The sequence below is a fragment of the Mustela erminea genome, chromosome 8 (assembly GCF_009829155.1).
Source record: "Mustela erminea isolate mMusErm1 chromosome 8, mMusErm1.Pri, whole genome shotgun sequence".
Taxonomy (NCBI): domain Eukaryota; kingdom Metazoa; phylum Chordata; class Mammalia; order Carnivora; family Mustelidae; genus Mustela; species Mustela erminea.
This window is the reverse complement of record NC_045621.1, coordinates 67,784,028-67,808,253: the sequence shown is the minus strand read 5'-3', so window position 1 is coordinate 67,808,253 and position 24,226 is coordinate 67,784,028. Positions and strand designations below refer to the sequence as shown.

At 46.3% G+C, this 24,226-nt stretch overlaps 1 long non-coding RNA gene across 1 annotated transcript in view; it reads right to left on the bottom strand.

The window, feature by feature from the left end:
• Positions 1-24,226, bottom strand: part of LOC116597776 — an 89,305-nt gene that overhangs the window by 29,000 nt on the left and 36,079 nt on the right. Inside the window, exon 2 of the long non-coding RNA XR_004288777.1 lies at positions 22,538-22,752. This is a non-coding gene — a long non-coding RNA (uncharacterized LOC116597776). The remainder of the gene's footprint in view (positions 1-22,537; positions 22,753-24,226) is intronic.

The following is a 24,226-nucleotide window of genomic DNA, read 5'->3' as shown; positions in this document are numbered from 1 at the left end:
AGGCCCTTAAAATTTTTAAACCTTTCGATAACTCCTGTGGTTCTCTGATTGGGCCATGCTCTTTCCTGCCTCTCTTTGTACAGCTGCTGGCACTATCCAGAGGATTCTTCCCCATCTTTGTCTGCATTGTCAGTTCAGGGTTACCTCCTCCATGAAGTCTTCCATAATGACCCCATGAACACTCCTTAGTCCACTGGCACATTGTACATGCCTGTATTTCCTCGCTTAGTATAGGTGTCAGTTTCTGCTTCTCCCACTGGACTTGGAACTCCTATAAAAAGGAGTCAAATTATGCTCACCTATTCCAGCACAGAGTAGCCTGTAACAATGTTACCAAACATTGATCCAGGACCTTTACCCCCATTTCCTCCTAATCTTCAGTAGCCTTATGAGAGGGTGAATATTTGTGTCCCTCTTTTATAGAAAAGGAAACTTAAGGAAAGAGAGTAATTTGCCCAGGGTTAGATCTGGGAAGCTCTGGCTTAGTGGCTGTCTTCAGACTGAATGTTCTTAACTGCTATGCTATACTGTTTGTTGGTTCAGCAAATCTGTGGTCCACAGTCCCTTTTTAAGTTAAACAGAACAACTGTGATTTAGAAACGAAGAGTCCACTTCTGGGTTTTGTTCTTTATCAACAGACGACCTATCTTACCAGCTTGGGACAGTGAAAAGCAAAACAACTATTAGTATTTTAATTTCTCCATCCTAAGAAGTTAGCCAAAGCGTAATAACCAAAGATAATTGGCTCTCCAAAACACTGCCTAGGTAATAGCACATAGCACAGCTCAAGTGAAAACTATGGTGAAGACACCTGGCTGGCTCAGTCCATGGAGCAGTCATCTCTTGATCTCAGGGTTGTGAGTTCGAGCCCCACATTGGGTGCAGAGATTACTTTAAAAGGGGGGAAAAAGAGAACACACCCATGTAGTTTCTTTGTTCCACAAAAAGCAGGTGGTAACAACGGGTGCCCGGCAAGTATCTGTCTACAGGTGTGCTGCACAAGGACAAGTTTCCAATGCAGGGGACAGCTGCCCAGCCGAGTAGCTGGAAGAGCCCCTTGCCCCTGTTTGAGCAAGCTCAACTCTCCCAGCCAGCAGGCTCCTGCCCAAGGCAATTCTGCTCTCAGGAGTGCCCCACAGCTTTAGAGATCACAGAAGTCTCTGGTGCTTTTAAGAAAATGCACTGGATTGCTCAATGTGGCCAAGCGAGGGACGACTGAAATAATGCTGCTTCCCTGCCTGGATGAGTACCTTTGGGCAATCTGACCTCCCGCCAGCCACTCACAGGGTTGAGATAAGCAGAGGCATTGCCATAATAAGGGAAATGAGGGGAGAGGCGGGGCTAGGCTTTGATTACCAAGCACGGCGTGATTAGGATATCTTTGATGTTTTTAAGCCGTCCCAAGGCCCTTCATCTCAGTACCAGCGTCCTTGGAGGTTTGGGCTCCCAAAAGCCTGTGTAATCATTACCCAGGGCTCTGGATTGTGCAGGAGAGCGAGCCAGGGGACGGCGAGGCCAGGCCGGCCACAGATGCATTTCCCCCCAGTGCCAGGAAAGCTTCTAATTCAAAAACAAATGTATTTATCACTTCCCACTGCTCCGCAGGGCAGGGCATCCTGCCTCTGGGTGGAGCGTCAGCGAGCAGTGGGAACAGTGGCCGGCAGCCAACGGAAACTTCCCATTTCACCAAGGTTCCTGCCACTCAGTCGTGGTCCTGCCGGCCTACCATCACCCAGGAGAGTGTCCGGCCTCTCCGGAGGCCCTAGAGATACAGGCACCAGAGCCGGGCCCTACACCACCTGCCAGAGCAGGCTGTACACTGAGACTCACCGAGACAGCCCTACTTGGTGACTAAGGTCCTGGAAGAAGTCCGTGCCCATATACCAGGTTCTTCCTGGTTCTTCCTGTACCGGCCAGTCCTGTCAGACACTTTCTCTTTTCATGTCCTTCGTCCTTCAGCCCACAACTCCCCAGAGAAGCCATGTACTCTCACAGGTGAAGGCTCTCCTGCCCTGTCTGCCCTCATCCGGACGGAACCTGAGTGCCTTCTTTCCTTCACAGACATCAGCGCTGTGCCCTAACCTTCAGTGTGACATTAAACCACAGAGCAGCTGACTTGTTTGAATTTATGTCCATCCCTCTGACCTGGCTATGAGCTCAATCCAAGAAAGGGCTCCTTTTTCATTCATCTCTCCTCAGGGACCAGTACAGTCCCTGGCATATAATAGGTGCTCAATGAATAAAAAGGGTGAAGGACCAAGCCGCCCAAATCATCTCCTTTTCTGTAGAGTCTCCTTTCTTAGGAGGAAGTAATCCAGTTCTGAGCCTTCCAGGGGCCAAAGGATATTTATCTGTGGAAAGCCATCCGCTGTGAACAAATTCTGCCTTTCCCCAATCCCTAGAGAAAACCCAAAGCAAAGAAGGCAATGTGCAAACTAACCGCCTCCAGATAAGTGTGCTCCCAGACGCTAACAGTTTTACTGTGCTTTAAGAGCAAAGCCAAACCACACACAGAAGCGAAACTTCCTGAACATCCCACGCCAAGCATTCAGTTTACTACTCTGTTGGAATTTTGATGACAATAGGCATCTGAGTAAAGACAAGCTGTGTAAGAACAGAGAAGCTCTGATGGATCTTCTATGTGAAAACCTTTGGTCTTGAACTTCTGGATGCACTGTACCTTATGAGAGAAGGTAACATGGCATGATATCCTTGGTTTACCACCTGGCCTGTGCCATTCCTCTAGCACTGGGAATCTTCAGCATCAGAACTGTTACTTTCTTTGGATTCTTTTGCTTTAAAAAGGATTGCTATTATTATGATCATTATTAGGATCGCTGTTACTGAAAATCACCTCCTCTAAAAATAAAATGGGCTAAAATCTGAAGCAAATGTTGCAATTTTCCCAAACATAGAATTTATAATTTCAACATTCTTATAGAAAGATCAAGGGCCAACTAAAGCTTAATAAAGCAATATTATACAGGAGCATTACATGGACAAAGCACTTTCATATACATATATACGCTCTCACTGATAAGAATTGCTCTTGTTCCTCAGTTCCACACATGGTAAAACAGTCAAATACTTAAACACTATTCTCCTACCCTCAGCGCTGCTGAGCATTTCCTCCCCCTCCCCCACCACCAACTGCCCACCCCAGGTGGAAAGGAAACCAAATATCCGTTCATTTCTAACACCTCCAATTCCACTTCCAGGAAAAGGAGGTCAGAGCTCCCATGCAGAAAGAAGCACAGTGCCCCCTCCCCATAGCCTGACTCCTCCCTCCTCCCTCAGTGGATTTCTCACCCATCCTTACCATCCAGCTGTAGCCGGCCTCCCCCAAGGGCTTACAGCTCCCCAATTGTACCATTTCTTTTCACCTCCAGCACTGCTCTCCACCTCACTCTGCACATCCCTCCTACTCAGCTTTTGGGTCTCAGGTGGATATCAGCTCCTCCCAGAAGCCTTTTCCTAGCTCCCAAGGCTGAGTTAGGGCTCTTTCAAACTGCTCCTGGCTCGCCCTGTCCTACTACCCCCAACAGTAATCACATGGCCTTATAATTGTCAGTTACCTATCTTTCCCACCCTCCAGAGCAGTGCCATCCAATAATAATATAACGTGAGCTTTATCTGTGATGTTTAATTTTCTAGTGGAATCATTTTAAAAAGTAAAAAGAGGGGCATATAGGTGGCTCAGTTGGTTAAACTCTGCCTTTGACTCAGGTCATGATCCCAGGGTTCTGGGACTGAGCCCCAAGTCGGGCTCTCTGCTCAGACAGGAAGCCTGCTTCTCCCTCTCCCTCCGCCTCTGCCTGTAGCCCCTCGTGCACTCTCTCTCTCTCTGTCAAATAAATAAATGAAGTCCTTAGGGAATAAAAGTAAAAACAAATAGGTAAATAAAATCTTTAGAAAAAAAAGTAAAAAGAAATAGGTAAAATTAATTTTGCTAATGAATTTCAATATATCCAAAATACTATTTCAACATGTAATCAATATAAAACAATTGCTAATGAGATCTCTCACATGCTTTTTTTTTTTTTTCCCCTATGAGGTCTTTCAAATCTGGTATGTATTTTACATTTCCAGCATATCTCCACTGGGACATTTCAAGGGCTCAATAGCCACATGTGGCTGGTGGCTACCGTATTAGTGAAATTCTAGATCAAACACCTTGAAGGCAGGGCACATGCTCAACTTCTCACACTAGCATATCTTGACACTGTGCTTGACAGAAGGACAATAATGTGAATGTCTTAGTTTGGGCTCCTGTAACAAAAACACCATAGACTGGGTGGCTTAAACAAAAAACATTCAATTTCTCACAGTTCTGAAAGCTGGGAAGTCCAAGGTCAAGAAGCCGGTGGACTCAGTGTCTGCTGACAGCTTGGCTCCTGATTCCCAGATGGCCATCTTCCTGATGAGTCCTCACAGGGGGTGGGGAGCATGTGGCAAGGGAGCTCTGTGGGATCTCTTTCATAAGGGCACTCATCTCCATTCATGAGGGCTCTACACTCATGCCCTAATCACCTCCCAAAGGCCCCAATTCCAACGGATCATCACATAAGAAGTTGGGACTTAACATATGAATTTTGAGGGGACATAAACATTCCTTCTATAGTAGTGAACAATGTGTCTGAATGACTTCATCCCCCAAGGGAGGAAGGCTGAGCTGTGGCCCTGAGCAGTGGGTATCTATCTGTACATGTGAGTTCAGCTAAAATTGCCCTCCAGCGAAACTCTCTAAATAAAAGAGGGGTGGTCTGATGTGGAAGATCACATTCATATTTCAAGCATTACTCAAAATGACAGAAATACCAGCTCAACAAAGCAAACTGATCAGCCCCTTGGAATTTAGGATATCATTTAACCTTCATGGGAGATGGAAACAAAGTGTCTCCAGAAGACTTCCTTTAAAGGGATGCAGGGCGAAACATTCTCTACCACAGGACCAGGAGGCAGGAAATGAGCCTGAGGCTGAGAAAGAAGGAAGGACAAGCGTGGCATTATGAGTCCTACCCACTCTTTGTTTCAAGATTCCTAGAGTTTTTATCCTAAAAGCTGATACTTTTAAAAGTGCTTTTTAGAAAGAGCCAAGCAGTGGTGCCAGAACAAACAATGACATCAGCCCCTCACTCCAGAGAAGCGGCCTTCAGGGAGTCCTCAAGGACCCATGAGAGGACACTGCTGAGCTCCGAGGAGGCCTAGTCTGTTGTTCCTCTGTCCAGTCAGAGTTCTAGGTTCCCAGGCACACAGATCCCAAGGACTTCTGACAGAACAGTGGCTAAGCCAGCAATTTGTGGGCTTTGGTGGGCATTAGAAATGTCTGGGGGGTGCTGGTTAAAATCCTGATTACTAGGTCTCACCCTTTGGAGAGCTTAATTCAGTTATTCCGAGGCGGGTCCCCGAAATATGCATTCTTGTCAAGTACTTGAGGTGATTCTGATAAGGAGTTCCGCACTTTGAGAAAAACAACCCTAAATAATGGCAAGACCAATCACTTACCAATTTACTTTTCTCTCATCTCACCTTTCTTAAATGCCCCCAGCATTATGCCTTCTGGGCCATGAGTGTGGTTGTGCCATTCACAAGCTCCATGATGGCTCCCAGCTGAGAGCTTGAGTGGGAGCTGAGCTCTCAGTGGGTCATGCCCACCAGAGAAATGAACACTCTTTCCTGTGTGCCAGTGAGGGGTGCACTGTTGCCTCATCCCATCCCTTTCCTGGAAGGACACTGCCTCACTGAGTTGGTGGGCAGATGGCAGATTTGTCCTGGGCGCGGTAATTATTTCCCAGGAATGGAGGCTCCATCGTAATAGCCCTTGGACAAGTCTCCAGGTCACCGGGCTTACCAAGCCGGCAGACTGCTGGATGGGACAGACTGTATCTTTACAAAGGCTCTTCTCCTGTCCTCGGCTTCCATGCGGAGCCACTCAGAGTGAGGAAATGCAGTCTGCTCTGGGCTGGAAACCTTCCTTCTGCTACAACCTGGCTAATTGCTACGGGGCAAGGAGACCAAGCATAGATGAGAATTTGCAGCCGCAAGAGAAGAGAAACCTGAAAGAGATAGAACAGTTCAGTGAAGAGACAGCTGGAATTGGAATTGACCTCCCTTTGTTCACAGAACAGCTACGAGGTGCCTCTTCCCATCCTGTCACTAGCACTGACTATCCGAGGTCCCGTCAGTGGTCTCAAAGAGCTCACTCACAGATAGCAATTAATTACAGTGAACAGCGATTGGTAGCAAGAGAGCAGAAAGCACCAAGGTCTGCAGGGGCTTCCAAGGAAGCAGGCCCCAGAAGATCACAAGTATCCTTTGGGCGGAGCCTGGGGAAGAGCAGAACAGCCTGTGCAAAGGCACAGAAGCCCAGGAGCGTGCTGTTAGAGAAATCTTGGGCACACCTGCCTTGCTGAAGCACAGGGAGAAAGAGGGCAGGCAGCAGCCAGAGACAAGGGAGGGAGGGTGGCAGGTCAAGGCCAGCTGTAAGCTTTGCATGATGATTGAGAGGATCTGGCATTTCTCCACAAGAATTCATTAAAGGTCTTTCTTAAGCAAGGGAGTAACTAAGATCAAACCTATATTTTCGTTCGCTTTCCTACTTGTTTATTTAAAGGAAAGGTTTTAAAAGTTATTTGTATACATGGTAGCAAAATTCAGGCACCCCCTCAAGAGCAATAGGGAAGGACAAGACTCCTCTCTGCCCCACTAGCACGGAACTCTGAGTCTTCTCTTCCCAGAAGCAACCTCTATTTCTAGTTTCACATATATTCTACCAGAGGTATATACAAGCATATATATAAAGGTCCACAGCATATTGTGTACTGTGCAAAACCACCCAGCCCAGGGGATGAGCCCGTTGCATACTTGCTTGCCAAGTTGCTCCGTGGACATGGCTTCATCAGACTCACCAGAACAAGTACATTTTCCTAATTTGTTCAAAGGCACTGCATGGATAGCTGAGACCACTTACACACATCACACACACACACACAGGCACTCATTCTCACAGCCTTTTGTTTATATAGAAGGGAATATCTTCTCTATTTATTGTTTAATACCTTCACTCTACGAAGAATCACAGAGGTAATTCTTCATGGACAAAAGCAGATCAACTTCATTTTCTTTCAAGGCTGTTCAGCATTCTTCAGCACTGAGGATCCTGCCGGTAATGTAAGACAACTTACCTCAAACCAGTGGAAACAAGTCACCTAGCTTGCCATCAGTGGGCTCCTTCCTCCAGCCACAAATCATGGGATTAGCACCTTCCCAGCATCTACCACTCTGGTCTCCTAGAAGCTCCAGGCTTATCTCCCATGGCTGTAGCTCTTCCGGCCTCATAGTCATTCTGAATGGACAAGATTTCATTTTACACAAAACAGTTCTGAGGCCAGGGAAATAGGATGGACTGATTAGCTCCCACCAACTGGTTCACTCCCTGGAGGTGAGAGTGGGGTTAATACCAACCAACAATTAATTAGGAGGGAGCAAAAAGGAATGGATTCTAAGGTAGCAGCTAGCAAATGGCTCTTACAGATGCCATCATCCAAACACCATCATTCATTTCAATAGCTCCTACCAACAGTATGGTTGATGGACAAGAGTGGGGATAAGAGTGGAGGTAAGAAAAGCAGTCATGTAATTACAATAATAAAAGGGAGAGATGGTAGGGACCTGAACTATTTGAAAAAGTAGAGGTCGGATCACGTGCACATTCCAATGTGGCAATAGCAAATGGAGCTGTTTTGCTGAAAGTTTTGCATCGATAGGGCTTCATTTGGACAAAAAGAATAAAAGAGTCTGTTACTAAGAATTTTCTGGTTGGAAATAAAAAATAAACATGCTAAGTATCAAAGGCCTTAACAGAGACCCTCCACAGAGAACTGGAGCGAAGCACACTTAGATCCTAAAAACAAACCCAGCAATGAAATAGTGTGGTATCAGAGCACACGTTAAATGACATTCTAAAAACACGTCTTATAAACTCTACATCGTCTACAGTGTAAAAAATATATATATATGGCAATCATGGTCTTACTAAACCAGTATAAAGTCCTAAATTCTAAGGTCTGCTGTTCAACTCTAAAAAATCTAGGAAAGATTTCTTGGGGCACCTGGGTGGCTCAAGTCAGTTAAGCATCCACCTTCAGCTCACGTCATGATCTTGGGGTCCTTGGCATCAAGTCCCACGTCTGGCTCCTTGCTCAGCTGGAGCCTGCTTCTCCCTCTCCCTCTGCCTGCTGCTCCCCCTCCTCACACACACACTCTCTCTCTCTCTCTGTGTCAAATAAATAAATAAATAAATAAATAAATAAATAAAATCTTTTTTAAAAATAGATAAATAAAATTTTTTAATCTTCCCTCTCTGGATCCTTCCCCTTGGATGCTATAGACCAGAGAGCTCTCAGCTCTGACCTCAGGATGCCTTGTACATGCTAGCAAACGCTGGTTGTAGTCGTGTAAGATCAATCTGACACCTTGCCCTGGTTTCAAAGTGGTATTCTTCATTATGTATAAAATCTGCTTATGAATACAAGATACCATATATGATGTGCTTTGCTACCAAGTCACATTCAATCCTCTGCAACACTCCCATTTTTGGAGTGGCTAAAGCTATTTACCTGCTGCGTGAACTGCCAAGAGAAAAGAAGAATTTCCTCTTCCAAATCCCCTGACATTGTAACTACCCAGCCCATCGGGCTTTTCTCCTTACTTGCACCAACCATTCTGAGATTCTTCTGTCCTATGAAATTCTTGAAGGAGAAAACAAAAGGGAGAACATTTTTGAAATAGTTGCAGAAAGGAGTGGGGGAGGAGCAATACATTTCCGGGAGGTATAATATGCCCATGGGACAGAGGGCAGATAAACAAGGTGGGGCAGGGTGGGTGTTGGTCTTGGGGAGAACAGTCCAGATCATGTGATGCTGTATCTATCTGGAGGAAGTCCCTGCAGGAGGGACCGGGAGGTTCTTCAGACTTGGACATCAGAACTTGAGCGGTATACTAAGCGCTCTGTAGCCATCTGGGCACCAGCAGAACCTCCCGGAGCAAGAGCACATGCTCGAGCCCAGCCCAGCCTTCAAGCTCTGCGCGCCGCCCACCCTCTCTGCTCAGCTGTAACCCCCCAGCAGTGGGTCTGGGCGGAGATGCTGCCTGCACTCCCAGTGGGCAGCATGCTTAGTTCTCCCATCAGCCAAAACCTCCTGAGCTTCTGCCAGTGTCTTCCTCAGCACAGGCATAAGGCACATATTCCTGGCACAGGGATAAGCTTCCCTCATTTCCCAGCACATATGTACAACTGGGGTTTGTACAACATCACGGAGTCCAGAGTCCAGAGAATTCCCTGAGCCATCAAACCCAGATTGGTCAAGCTCTTCAATGCCGTTGCAGCCTGGATCCAGTCCTGCACACTGACTGGTCAGAGGACAGTAATCCCTGACAGGAAGGAGGATCTGAAGGCAGGGAAAGTTTCCCCTCAAAGGCTATGCTACAGCCAGGTTGGAAAGCCAGCTCTGGAATGTGGTGTGCTTGGCCCAACCCCAACTCCCATTCCCTGTTTCCGTCCCGTCATCCCTCAGGGCCAGGAGACCTGCCTCTTCCGTGTCTCCTCCCTTGACCATCACCCACAGGAGGCCCTCACTGCTCCTTAGCTCCTGCTGTTGACGGCAGGACTTCTCCCCCCTCCCCACCCCCACGCCTCCAGGAAGTACACCAGCCCTTCAGCACCTGACATGTTCTTCCATCTCTCCTCCCAAGAAGCACGGAGCCAGCACACAGCGAATACGGGGGCCACTGCGTTAAGGTCTGTTGTACTCTCCCCTAAAACAGTCCAATTCCAGAAAGAAGCCAAAGTTTCTCATAGCTGATCACAGGTAGCTGGGAGTCCAGAAGATGACAAAGTCATCTATTTCCTTCCAACCGAGTCGCCTTGCAGACCCCACAGAGTCAAACTCCACATGTGCCTAAGTTCCTGCTTCCTCAGTTTCCCTCCCTCCCTCCCTCCCACACGCCCTCTGCCTTCCACCCCCACCGCCAGCACCACCAAGGCCCAGAGCCGCGGGGCCCCTAGAGCCTGCCCTTCATTGTCAAAGAGCTGCATGAATTCGCTTCTCCAAGCGCAACCCTCATCAGACAAACAAACCTGGCTCTTGCGAAGATCATAATCCTTCGCAGCGTAACTGTGAGGCGGGGGGTGAGTGGAACCGAGAAGTGAAGAGACAGTTCTGTCACAGACAGGCAAATTTCTTCCTCTCAAAATGACTTAAGGGCCAAAAGGCTTCAAAGAGTTCATGGCCCTCCCTAAAAAGCATCTGGTGCACCCAGGAGGTGGCGTCCAGAAGGCCAGCACCTCTGAAGGGCCTGCAGGGCCACAGCCGCCCCCCACCCCCGCCCACGCCCACGGGAACAGCACTGCACTCTGCCCCCCCGCGGGCGGGACCGGCACGGCACTCTGCCCCGTTTGGCACGGAAGTAGAAGGCGACTTGGAGGCAGCCCCTTGGGCTCCGTCAGGCCCGTTGGGTCCCTTGCCTAACCCATCTGTTTTCCCTTTCCTTACAAAGCTGTTTCCTCAGCGGGCTCAGCGAGGAAACCCCTGAGTAAACAGAGTGTGTGCTGTTGGCCCCAAGGTTTCTCTGAGCTGTACCCCAGGGACACACGGCTGGGCAAAGCCCACTTCCAACCCTCTTGCCAGGCCTCTGGTCCGGCACAACTGTTGTTTCCATGAAGTGGTTTCTTTCAGCCTCATTCCCTTCAGCCTCTGAAGGAAGAGCTTGCACCTCCAGGCAGCAAGGCAGAGGAAATCTCTGAGGCAGATGTCGGCTGAGGGCACTGAGCCTCTCTCCCTGCTTCCCCAGCCAGAGGGCCCTCCCCCTCAACACAACAATGGCTCCAGTCATGCTGGGGAACTCCACAGGCTTCCAGGTTGGCTCATTTTCAGCATCTGTGTGGTTCCGGGGCCTCATCTTTGGCGAGGGGGTTGACAAGAAGTAGCTGACATGTGAGGCCATAGAGGCACAGATACAGCTATGATCCCCATTTCTTAGGTGGGGAACCTACAGCTCACAGGTCAATAGCTAAGAATTGACAGGACAAGAGGTCCAGCCACAGTTGTCTCATTTGAAACCCCGTATCTTAACCATTTCTCTTTTTCCCTGTGGGGCTGTTTGAGTACATGGGGCCAGGGCCATACACCAGACTTACCATCTGTATAGGAAGGCCCTTGGAGTACTGGATAAGTTCAAGGACTGGCTCAAGAAATAAGTGGGTTGCACCTCAGCTAAGAAACCATGGAAAGTGGGGTTTGGCGATAGCCAAAGAGCCTGTTTTTTACCAGTATTACTGTTGCTGGTTTTGGTCCAGAAACCCAAGGAATAGTAGATAATGTCCACCCCTTTCTGATATAATCTTAAACAATTTCTCTAATCTCCATATGCCTAAATCTTCTCATCTGTAAAGTGGAAACAACAAGAGCCCCTACTTCACAGGGTGGTTGTGAGGATTAAATGAGTTAATATGGGTGAGGCACCCAGAAGCGTGCCTGGCACACGGTAAGAACCATATATTGCTGATGCTATCTGTCTTCACCACCACCGTCCGCATTGCCATCCTTAATATACATCATCTTGGTCTGACACCTCTCCCCACTGCTCTCCAGGCAGAGTCAAGCATTCTTGCCCAAAGTTCCCAGAGCTTTTAATGACCCTTTCATTATCGTCCTTATCACTTTGTATCAATGCCTCTAACCTGAGCAGTAATTGTGACTTTTCATCTGTGTATCATGAGCATCTTATACAGTGCCTGGCTCATAACAGATATGCAATAAATGTGTCTTGAAAAATCGTGCCTAATTCTAAAACTAGGCTTTCAGATAAATTGCAAAGAGTAAGACTTTTTAAAAATATTTACTTTAGGGGCTCCTGGGTGGCTCAGTGGGGTAAAGCCTCTGCCTTCACCTCAGGTCATGATCTCAGGGTCCTGGGATCGAGCCCCTCATTGGGCTCTCTGCTCAGCAGGGAGCCTGGTTCCCTTCTCTCTCTGCCTGCCTCTCTACCTACTTGTGATCTCTCTCTGTCAAACAAATAAATAAAATCTTAAAATTAGAGAGAGAGAGAAAGAGAATGCACAGGAACTGGGGGAGGGGCACTGGGAGAGGGAGAGAGAGACTCTCAAGTGGGAGCCATATCTCACTACCCTGAGATCATGACCTGAGCCAAAATCAAGTCAGATGCTTAACCAAGTGAACCACCCAGGAACCCCTATAAGATTTTTAAATACGGCCCCCCAGATAATGTCTCTGAGATCAGAACATAATAATAGGTGATAAGAAAATTAAAAGGGTTTTAAACTATGATGTGTTAGACACATGAAAGAGATTTCCATTGTGACAATCATTGTATCAAATAATAGTAACAAAGTCCACCTGAGACACTGAGTGCCTCAGAGACCCCTTGATGCCTTGAAGACCCCTTCCCCTTCACCATTTGAAGACTCAGAAGTCAATCCCCAGAAGTATCCCCATGAGTCTTGCCCTAAATGAAATGTTTTCCAAGGAATCACCATGGTTTGGAAGGTTTTACAATGAACTTTCAAAACAGGACTCCAAAAATAGGTTCATGAAACACTTACAGAGCGCCTCAAGTGTGCCAAACACTGTACCTAAAATATGAGTGGAGAGTGTCTAGGAGAGGAAAAGGACATATGAACAGATGACTCATATATGGTGAGCGGCACACAGAGACATGCCCCATGTTCAGAAAGTGCAGATGACAGGTCTGATGTAGGTTTGAGGAATTTTTTTAATTTATTTATTTAAATTCAATTTAATTAACATATACTGCATTATCCGTTTCAGAGGTCGAATTTAGTGATTCACCAGTTGCATACAACACCCAGTGCTCACTCCATCAAGTGCCTCCTTAATGCCCATCGCCCCGCTACCCCATCCCCCAGCTCCCCTCTCCTCCACCAACCCTGTTTGTGTCCTAGAGTTAAGAGTGTCTTACAATTTGCCTCCCTCTCTGTTTTCATATTTTATTTTTCCTTCCCTTCCCCTATATTCATCAGTTTTGTTTCTTAAATTCCACATATGAGTGGAATAAGTCAGTCAGAGAAAGACAAATACCTACAATTTCACTCATATGCAGTTCAAGGATTTTTATATGGCAGCGAGGACAGACCTAGGACAGTAGATGCATTTTCCGGTTTTTTCCAGGGCAGCTGTGGTTCAGAAATACCAGGAACTGCCAAGCACACTGAGACACGGTCTAAGAAGGTGCAACTACCACTCTTGGAACCCATATTTAAGAGGCCGGGAAGCGGAAGCCCTCCCTCTGGGCAGACAGCCTGGAGTCCTGGGGAGGAGCACACCCTCCCACCAGCCTGCATACAGTCACCTTCCCTCGAACAAAGCCAGTGCTGTCCCTGACAGCCTCAGGCACTGGCAGCCTCCGCTGAGCCCACAATCCACCTCACCTTCAGAATGCTTGCCACCCTCCTCATTCTGTCCTCATCAGTGCCCTGGGGAAGGAGCATCACCCTGTCGAGTTCTGGTGTTTGCCTCCCTTCAAGTACAGGCCTGGGCACCCACTGGTCATTGTGGGTGTGCTTCTGGTTTTCAAGGAGTGGCCACTCTCTGTACTTGGATAATTATTTTTAAATAAATGAGGTGCTGTGAGATGTGAAAAAATTGCCTGTTCCTGAGGGATAACCTTTCATTCACCATGCGTAGCTAGGTACGCCAGACTAGAGAAACACATGAGCGTTCAAATAAAGGGAACCCTGAGGTTTGGGACTAAGGGTCACCGTCCTTCCAAGGAAAGAAGCTTCCAGCTCCAGCCCCTGTGGATCAATATGGCTGCGGGGACACGGCTTCCTCACAGTAGTTAGCTGCCCGTCCTCACGCAGGTGCAACTCCAGAGATAGGCCCTACAGGGACGTCTTTTAAGGGGATAAACAAGCCGGCCTCACCAAACCAGGCTTCTCTGGTTCTCAGCTAATTACCCTCAAGTAAGCTTTTCTTTCCCTTGGAGACCCAAAGGTCCCACAGGCCACTCCCTCAGGCCTCCAGGCACCTGCCAGTGCTGGGCCCAGGAAGGAACTTAAAGAAGAGGCTGGGCAGGGGAAAAGGAGGAAGAGGAAGAGGAGAAGCGGGAGGAAGGCTTGGCATGGGGCCAAGGGCATTGGATGTAAAGAGTAATCCGTTGCTTCTGTAAACTAAAAAGTGCTCCCAAAGAAATTCCACATCATCGAGGTGCTCTTTGCAGTGGGGAAGGCAGAGGAAGGAAATAGCAGGAGGCAGTGGCTGATAAAATATAGCCTGTGGAAGAGGCGCACGATTCGTAAAATGGAAAAAGTGAGAAGGCCTTAAAAAAGGAGAGAATTGTTCTACACTTTGGAACATTTGGCCAGCTCAGGTATTGAGTGATTTTTACAAATCATGGAATTTTAAAATAATAACAACGCATTATTACCACATATGTTTATGGCCAACAGTGGCAAAAACACAGAAAGTTATAAAGAGATCATCAAAATCACCGGCAAGAATCACCCACAAAAGAATAATTACATTTAATATTTGGTGTGCCTTGTCCTCGTCCTTTAGAGCTGCAGCTACCTAAAACTTAAGGTTTGTGTATCAAAGCCATATAATATCATTACTAGAGTTACTCATCTTGCAAATATTTATTGATGACCTACTTTTCTCTGCGGAGGAGGCAATGAGCAAATCAGACAAGTCACCTGTCCTCATGGAGCTGGCATTCCTCATGGGGAAACAATAAGTAAATAAACATGAAAATGTGCCATGTGACAGACCGCAATAAATGCAATAGAGAAACATAAGGTCGGGGGTGGGGGCAGGAAGCATGGGGTGGCAGTGGGTGGGGGTAGAAGTGAGTAGCCACTATTTTTATACGAAAGCTAGGGCTGATCTGGTCAACAAGGTGATTCTACCATAGACTCAAGAAAATGAAGAAGCAGCTCTAAGGTATCTCGGGGCAGTGTTTTAGGCAGAGGAAAAAGAGCAAATACAAAGTCCTGGGGCCACAACTGTCAGAAGAAGATTCAGGAGTCCTGAGTAGCTGGAGTGGAGGGAGTAAGGAGCAGAGTGAAGGGTGAGGGTGCAGGGGAGGTCAGATTATGGAAGGCATGTAAGCCAGTGTGTATCCTGTTTTGTTTGACTTATTGTCAAATAAACCCACTGAGCCACCCAGGCGCCCTTCAAACAATATCTATTGTGGTTTTAAAAATTATTTTTCTCTGTATCAATAGCATGATGCTTAACACATAAATCTTTAGGCAATCTCTGATTTTGTCCATATAGGAAATTCCTAGACAGGTAATTGTTTGGTTAAAGAATATACATATGGGGCGCCTGGGTGGCTCAGTGGGTTAAGCCGCTGCCTTCGGCTCAGGTCATGATCTCGGGGTCCTGGGATCGAGTCCCACATCAGGCTCTCTGCTCAGCAGGGAGCCTGCTTCCACCTCTCTCTCTCTCTGCCTGCCTCTATGCCTACTTGTGATCTCTCTCTGTCAAATAAATAAATAAAATCTTTAAAAAAAAAAAAAAAAAGAATATACATATGTAAAAGATTTTTGATACACATTGCCACTTTTGCCCAGAAAAGGTCTGATGAATTATAACTCTGTATGTGTAAGGATTTCCATTTCTCTACCCGATGTAACAATTTTTAAAAACTTTTGGCAGTTTGATAAATGAAGCCCTATACTACATTGTTATTTGAATTATCATTTACTTAGTCACTAGTGAAGGTGGAGTTTTGCATACATTAATTGGCTATTGCAATCTGTCTGATCAGGTCTCTTGTCCATTTTTTCATGGAGTTTTTTCTTACTGATGTGAAGAGCTCTTTATATATAAAAGCTCTTTACTTATTTTCTGGGGTTTTTTCTCAGTTGTCAATTATCTTTAAGATTTGCTTATGGGTTTTTTTTACTCAAATTTTTAAATTCTTAGGTCGTCAAATATGTCACTATTTCTCTTATGATTTCATCTTTTGCTTTCTTACTGCAAGATCAGATACTTTTTTCTAAGTAAGTTCCATGCCCAGTGTGGAGCCCAAAGCGGGGCTTGAACTCACAACCCTGAGGTCAAGACCTGGGCTGAAATCAAGAGTCAGACACTTAACTGAGTCACCCTGGCATCCCAAGATCAGATAAAGATTTACATATATTTTCTTTATTTTAAAAATATTTTTTAAAAAATCAGTCTTATTGTTTATGGGGATAAGTATATAAATTTTTTCTACTTAGCCAACCAATAATCATCCTATGACCATTGAGGAGTGTAAACTTTTCCTACTAATATAAAGCATACACTTAAAATGCACAAAATTCATATAAGTGTGTGTGTATGTGTACACAATTATTAGGATTTTCTATCATATATCCATTAATTTGCAAGTCCAATCTTGAAACAATGTTGATTTATATATTGTAACATTCTAACAATTTTTTAGCTTTTTTTTTTCTAAAGATTTTATTTATTTACTTGAGAGAGAGAGAGAGCATGAACAGGAAGAGGAGCAGAGGGAGGAGAAGCAGACTCCTGGCTGAGCAGAGAGCCAGACATGGGGCTAGATCCCAGGGCCCTGGGAGCATGACCTGAACTGAAGGCAGATGCTTAACAAACTGAGCCATCCAGGCGTCTGGTAGGGAAAACCCTCCCCCAAATTCTTATTTTTCTGTATTTTCTTGGTTATCCTCTTCCATTTATTCTTCTTACAACTTTAAATCATTGTTATTATAATCCATAAACAATCTCATAATAATTTTTATTAGAATGACTTAGCACTTACAAATTAATAGGTAGAGAAAGTACATCTTCACAACTGAATCTTTCATAATGTGGTCTATCTCTAAATTTAGTCTCTCTTATGCACCCCAAAGTATTTACCATTTGCCACATATAAATTCTGTATGCTTCCTTTGAGATGTTTATTCCAAGGTACTTTATTTTTACTGCTACTGTGAATTCTTTTGAGGGGAGATTTTTTTTTTTTTTCAAGAGTACAATTGAAAAAGCTGGACAGGGGTGCCTGGCAGGTAAACAACCTCATGGCAGGTTAACAACCTCATTCCTTCACTGATAGAGGAATTAGAGCATAGAGCCCTGACAGATAACTTCCTATCCATGGTCCCACAATTAGGGGTGGGGAGATCATGCATGAAATGTGTATTAGTTAAACTAAAAGGCTAGGTTGCTATACCCAAAAGACCTAGCAATAGCATGGAGTAGAAAGCTAAGAAATTTCTTTCGCTCTTATGTAATAGTCCCAGATGAGCATAGCAGGCTGGTGGACCACTGTTGTCTATGAGGTCAGTCATGGGCCCAGTTCCTTCCAGGTTATTGTCTGCCACATATCCTACAGCATCATTGTCATCTATCTGGTTAAAGCCAGATTGCTTCACATCAGTGTTGTCAATGGTGCAAAGGGAGAAGAGATGTTGGAGGGGCACACGCAGTCCTCAGGTCTAGGCCTTAGAATAACACACGATGCTCAGATTTCCACGGAAAGAACCTGATCATGCTGCCACAACTACATCCAACGTGGGTGGAAAATACAGTCTAGTCGTGGACCCAGGAAGAAGGGGAGGACAGCTTTGGTGGACAATACCAACACCAACCCCTCAAAAAAACATGTGGTAAGAGAGGGCTGATCACTTAAAAAGGGGTATGCCCCAGCACACACTTACCCAAGCATGGGGCACTATTTCTCCCCTTCACCTCACTATTGTTCTTAGAGCTGTGATGCAGAAGCATGTTTGATTGGCCACTTCATCTCTCCGAAGTACATGGAAGAGGGGCACCTGGGTGGCTCAGTCGGTTAAGCGTCTGCCTTCAGATCAGGTCATGATCTCAAGGTCCTGGGATCCAGCCCCACATCAGCATAGCAGCACAGCCCATGGTCTGAGGAGCTTACACGCTGGTCAGGGGACAAGGCCAAGCCACAGGTGTTAGTGTGTGCGTCCACTTAGGCTATCAGGAGAGGTCCTTCTAGTATTTGAGATTCCATCAGGCAGCCTGGGGGCAGGGGATTTCTAGGAGCCAGGAGCAGTCTGAACAGAAGCACACAGAGGGAAAGCACAGCCGTGATTGGGACCCAGCCAGACAGACCCTGAGTTTGACTGGTGCCAGGTCAGGTGTGAGGTTGTGGCCAGTGACCCTGCACCATTCCAGGCTGGATCCCCCACTGGGCAGTTTCTGGAAGGAGTAGTAATGGTGGCCAGAGAGGTGTGGGGCTGCAAATTACAGGGACTGTGGGGGGAGCACTCCAGGGGGAGTCTTGCCTTAACTGCCTTTGAAAATACACATGTCAAGTCTATATCCCTATATTCTGGCAGGGGTTTCTGAACTTTGTAGAACCTCCTATCAAAGGCAGTTAAGGAGGTTGCCAAAAATTTGAAAGAGCTTGGGATTTCTCTTCCAGAATCACTTTCCCCTCTTGGGAAAAGGGCAGAGTGTGTATCTGTAGATAGAGCCTGAGAGACATGGCTAAGGTCTCTAGCTTGATATCAACTACTTTCAACAGAATTTCTCGGCCCTCTGAATTTCTCTACCAACTCACGCTTGTATACTTCTAAATGTGACCAGTCTTCTCCAGAAAACTCAAGGCGTGGAAATACTGCCTTATTCATTGTTATGTTCCCAACTTGCCTGGCACAAGACAGGTGCTCCACACACATGTGGTAGAAGGGAATGGAAGAATAAATTCCCCGAAGCTGCACACAGCGGCTGTCGTGGCACAGCTGTGCCCAGGACAGCCAAGACCAGGTGCCCAGATAGCTGCCTTATGCTGAGTTGGAGGGTGGAGGTGGAGGCCCACCTTCCACAAAATAGAGGTTTATTTTCTCGTGCATGTGAAAGTCCAAGTCAGTCTGTGCTCAGTTCTCCAGAACTGTCAGACACCCAGGTGCCTTCTGCTCTGTTGTCCTACTGCTCCCAGATGGAGGCCTTATCCACTGGTTCCCCCCATTAGATCCACAGGCTAGGCAGAAGGAGAGGGGAGAGGCAGAAGGGAGGGGCATCCTCCTCCAATTAAGGGCACAACTAGAAAATTGCACATATCCCTTCTGTTCACATCCCATGAGCCAGAACCGCATCACATGGCCATACCTAGCTGCAAAGGGAGCTGGAAAACATGCAGCCCGTTCTGACAGCCAGCACCAACTTATTATCCTCTTATCCCCTAGAGATACTAGATATTGGCAAACAGCTTGCTGTCCCTGCCATGAGATGTAGCACAGATGTGAGACACAATGGCAGACACATGAATCTGGGGATCCACAGACAGAAACACGACATTTGAACAAACGTATCAATACTGATATTAAAACCTACAGGCTGCAATTTTGCGGAGCCAGCATGAAAATCAGCCTTATCTTCAAATGCAAAGAACAGTGGCATGTTCTTATGAGTTTGGTCATTATGAATCTTCCATGCACTTTTTTTTTTTAAAGATTTTATTTATTTATTTATTTATTTATGGGAGAGAGAACATGAATAAGGCAGTATTTCCACGCCTTGAGTTTTCTGGAGAAGACTGGTCACATTTAGAAGTATACAAGCGTGAGTTGGTAGAGAAATTCAGAGGGCCGAGAAATTCTGCTGAAAGTAGTTGATATCAAGCTAGAGACCTTAGCCATGTCTCTCAGGCTCTATCTACAGATACACACTCTGCCCTTTTCCCAAGAGGGGAAAGTGATTCTGGAAGAGAAATCCCAAGCTCTTTCAAATTTTTGGCAACCTCCTTAACTGCCTTTGATAGGAGGTTCTACAAAGTTCAGAAACCCCTGCCAGAATATAGGGATATAGACTTGACATGTGTATTTTCAAAGGCAGTTAAGGCAAGACTCCCCCTGGAGTGCTCCCCCCACAGTCCCTGTAATTTGCAGCCCCACACCTCTCTGGCCACCATTACTACTCCTTCCAGAAACTGCCCAGTGGGGGATCCAGCCTGGAATGGTGCAGGGTCACTGGCCACAACCTCACACCTGACCTGGCACCAGTCAAACTCAGGGTCTGTCTGGCTGGGTCCCAATCACGGCTGTGCTTTCCCTCTGTGTGCTTCTGTTCAGACTGCTCCTGGCTCCTAGAAATCCCCTGCCCCCAGGCTGCCTGATGGAATCTCAAATACTAGAAGGACCTCTCCTGATAGCCTAAGTGGACGCACACACTAACACCTGTGGCTTGGCCTTGTCCCCTGACCAGCGTGTAAGCTCCTCAGACCATGGGCTGTGCAGCTGTGTCTTACTCGCCCTGGCGTGCATGTTAGCACAGGGATTTACGTGTGGGAGGTGCTTAATAAATACTTGTTGGATTTGCTTGAGCTGCTTTTCTCTCTTAAAGCATGATGACCATGGAAAAGGCCAGAACAGGAGGAATGAGGGCATGGAGATGATGTGCTTACCTTGGCGGTGTAGCATTGACTTTTTCACAGAGGCAAATGGGATAATAATGCTACTTCCTACTCCACAGGGCTTTAGGGAAGGATATTGTCAATGCCAGCTCTTCACACAACCTACAATTCACTGATTAGCTGTGTGAACTTGATCTAGTCCCTTCATTTCTCTGGGATTCATTCACATAGGGAATTTAAAAAAGAAAAGAAAAGAAAAGAAAAATGTTGGGTATCAGAACAGTCATTTATCCATTTGAAAAAAAGACTCTATCATCTGTGACCTTCCCAACAGATGCAAGCAGATGAAAGATCTAAACGTGAAAGGAAAAACTTGAAAACTTTTGGATGCACACATAGAGGATATCTGCATGACCTTGCTAGGCCAGGCTGCTGAACTAAGAACCAGCCTGACACCAGGTCCACCGACATCAGAGGGAGCCTTTCCTGGCTCTCCGGTTATCACCATACTGGCCTGCTTCTGGGGGAAAGGGTGGACATCTAGAAACAAAGACATCTCAGAAGCAAGTGAGGCAGACGCTGCCCATATCCCTTCTAGAAGCGCTCCACACACCACCAGCCACAACTCTGGTGCTAGAAAAGAGAGTTGTTGCAGAAGCGTGGACAGCTGGCAGTCTCTGTCATTTTCAACGGAAAGGAGAAGACGGATACACTTAATTAAATTAACTTAAAAATTCTGCTCAACAGAGACAACAGACAGGTAAAAAAGACAAACATTGGACAGGAAAGAAAATGTTAGGAACATGTACGATTGACAAAAGTTGGTATCCAGAATCTACGAGGAACTCTTCCAAGTCAATATGAGAAAGAGTAGTAGCTTAATAGAAAAACTGGCAAAAGATGTAAACAAGCAGTGCTCAGAAGAAGAAACCAAACATATTTGAAAATAATAATCATAAACCCCATGGGTCTTCAAGGAAAGGTGCATTAAAAACCATAAATGGACAGATTTCACGTCCCTCAGCTTGGCATGAGGGCATTGGCATTTTTAATTTGAATAGAATGAACAGCCAAGGAAACTCCTTCATTGTTAGTCATAGTATAAATTAATGCAACTGTTTTAGAGAATTTGACACTAGCAAATAAAGTTGAAATGTACATACTATATGGGCTAACCCCTTCTACCTTTAGATTTATACCCTGGAAAAACTCTTGCACCTGGGTACAAGGAGAGCTGGCAAGAACTCTCTCAACATTGTATAAGACGGCCGCCAGGGTGGCTAGTGGTTAAGCTTCTGCCTTCGGCTCAGGTCATGGTCTTAGGGTCCTGGGATCGAGCCCTGCATCGGGCACTCTGCTCAGCAGGCAGCCTGCTTCCCACCCCCGTCTCTGCCTGCCTTTCTGTCTACTTGTGATTTCTGTCAAATAAATAAATAAAATCTTTTAAAAAGAAACAAACAAATAAAAACATTGTGTAATAGCCAAAAATATCTCTATGTAAGCCACCCGAATGTCCGTAACTGGAGAATGGGTAAACGATGCATTAACGTGACACAATGCCATACAGTGACTAGAATAGATGAACTAGAGCCACACAGGCTAATGTATAACTCAACCCTGGAAACAAAAGAGCAGGTTGCAAAAGAGTCACACAGGGTGATGCCATACCTAGCTTTTGAAAATATGCCAAACAACTCCACATAGTGTTCAAGGACACAAAGTTGTTGTGGAAGCATAAAAGAATGTATGGAAAGATAAATATGAAATTCAGAATATTAACTTTTTAAGGGTAGTGGGACAGGAGAAGCAGATATGAACTCAGGATGAGTGCACGGGGGGTGTCAACTGAATTGATAAATGTTAGGAACATTCTTTCTTGAACAGGTCCATAAGTATCCATTTAATTGTTTTTATTCTTTTTATGTACTGAAAATATTTTGTGATAAATTTCAGTCATATTTTAAGAGAAAGGGTTTCTGGTTGTAGGGATCCAAGATGGTCCAGTGATCCTGGCCTCTTGGTATTCACGCCCTTGTGTGATTCCCTCCCTTCAGTGCTGGTGTATGACTTCTGATGCTAGGTCATAGAAGGCACTATGGTTTCTGCCTTGTTCTTGTGCCCTTGGCTCTAGGGGAAGCCATCTGCCATGCTAGGGGACACTCACCCAGCTCTGTGAAGAGGCTCACACGGAGAGGACCTGAAACTTCCCACCAAGATCCTTGCCAGCCAGGTGAGCAAGCCACCTGGGAATCAGATCATCCAGTCCCAGGTGAGTTGCCAGGTGACCACAGTCCAGGTGACGTCTGACGGCAACCATCTGAGAGACTTCAAGCCAGGAGCACCTGGCCAGGCTGGGTCTGAACTCATGACCCACAGAAACTATGGGGAAAAGAAAATAAATGATTATTGTGGTAAGCCCCCAAGAATTGGAATTCAATGGAGATCTGTTATGCATCATAGACAACCAATGCAGGGTTATACTGAGTGATCTGCAAGTTCCCTTCCAGATCTAGCATTCTGGGCTCCTGGCATTGCCCTCTGTGCACTCCACCCATCCACTCACTCAGTCATCCAATTACTATGTAGAAAAAGCTTCAAAAGTCTTAGGATCCCTTCTGATTCCCTTTGGGATCCAGTCCTGGGCCAGAGATACTCTAAATAGGTTCACCGTTCAGGAGTTCAGTGTTCCTAGGTTTGATCTAGAAAAGATCCAGCTCACAAAAGAGATCCTCCATCCTTAATTAAATGCCATTGCAGAAAGTACAAGAACAGTCACAAGAGGGAGAGAGGGCCTTATGCTTTAATATGGGCATATGTGTTTCCATAGGTAAAGACTCAGGACGTTTACATGGTAGTAAAGTAGTAAAAAGCTGGTGGGGCTGCCAATCACAGGACTGTCCCCCTTTCCAACCCCTCTGACACACCAGCTCAGTTCTCCCTCCTTAAAGACGCTGTGCATCTTTGCATTTACTTGTGCTGAAATGTAGCTGACTTGGTGGGGAAAGACCGGGGCTTGACTCCCAGCTATTTGTAACTAGGGGGTGTTTACAACATAGGCTTCTTTGGCGAACTCCAGCTCACATACGCTAAAGACAACGGTATTGGAAGGAGATGAAAATAACCCACATGATGGAAAGAAGAGCGGAACGGTCCACCTTGGGGCCATCCTGGGGATCTTGGTAATAAGAGCCTGCAGGCATTCTCTCTTTGCACAACTCAACATCTTTCTCTCCCAGGGGAGGTCCCCAAAGTTTCAAATCTCTGACCAAAAGATTCCAGTGGCCTAGCCAGAGCCATATGTCTGACCTTGAATGTGGGACGTCAAATGGGTTTCAAAGGGGGACAATCCTGTGATTGGCAGCCCCACTGGAAGCAATAATTGGAGAAAAGGCAGTTTTCCAGAGAGAGCGATGCTGGGCTGACAAAAGAAGGGGTGTCCTAGCCTTACATGCTTCTCAGAAGCCTTAAATAAGGTCAGGCTCCCAGGAGAGTTTCTTTTAGATTTCTTTTAGTTTCTCTTTCTTGAATTTTGAGATAAGCAACAGCCTCTTCTTCTGACACCCCTACTGCTCCGAGGCCTGGAGGGAGTTGTGGCAGCCTCGGGGGCTCCAGACCCAGCGGTCCCAGGGTTCCGAGCTCCGCAGGTGCAGCTGTCATCAGGAGGGGAAACCACCAATTGTTCCCAGGAGTGCTGTCTGTGCCAATAATCTGAGGCTTAGAAGAAACACAATCGTTTGGCCTTGATGGGGAAAGTGTCTCCAAAGTGAGCCCTTGTGTGGGGGTCAGTGTCTGTGAGACCCCCCCCAGAGAGGAGCCCCCATGCTCTAAGACCCCCCCAACACAGTCCCCCGAC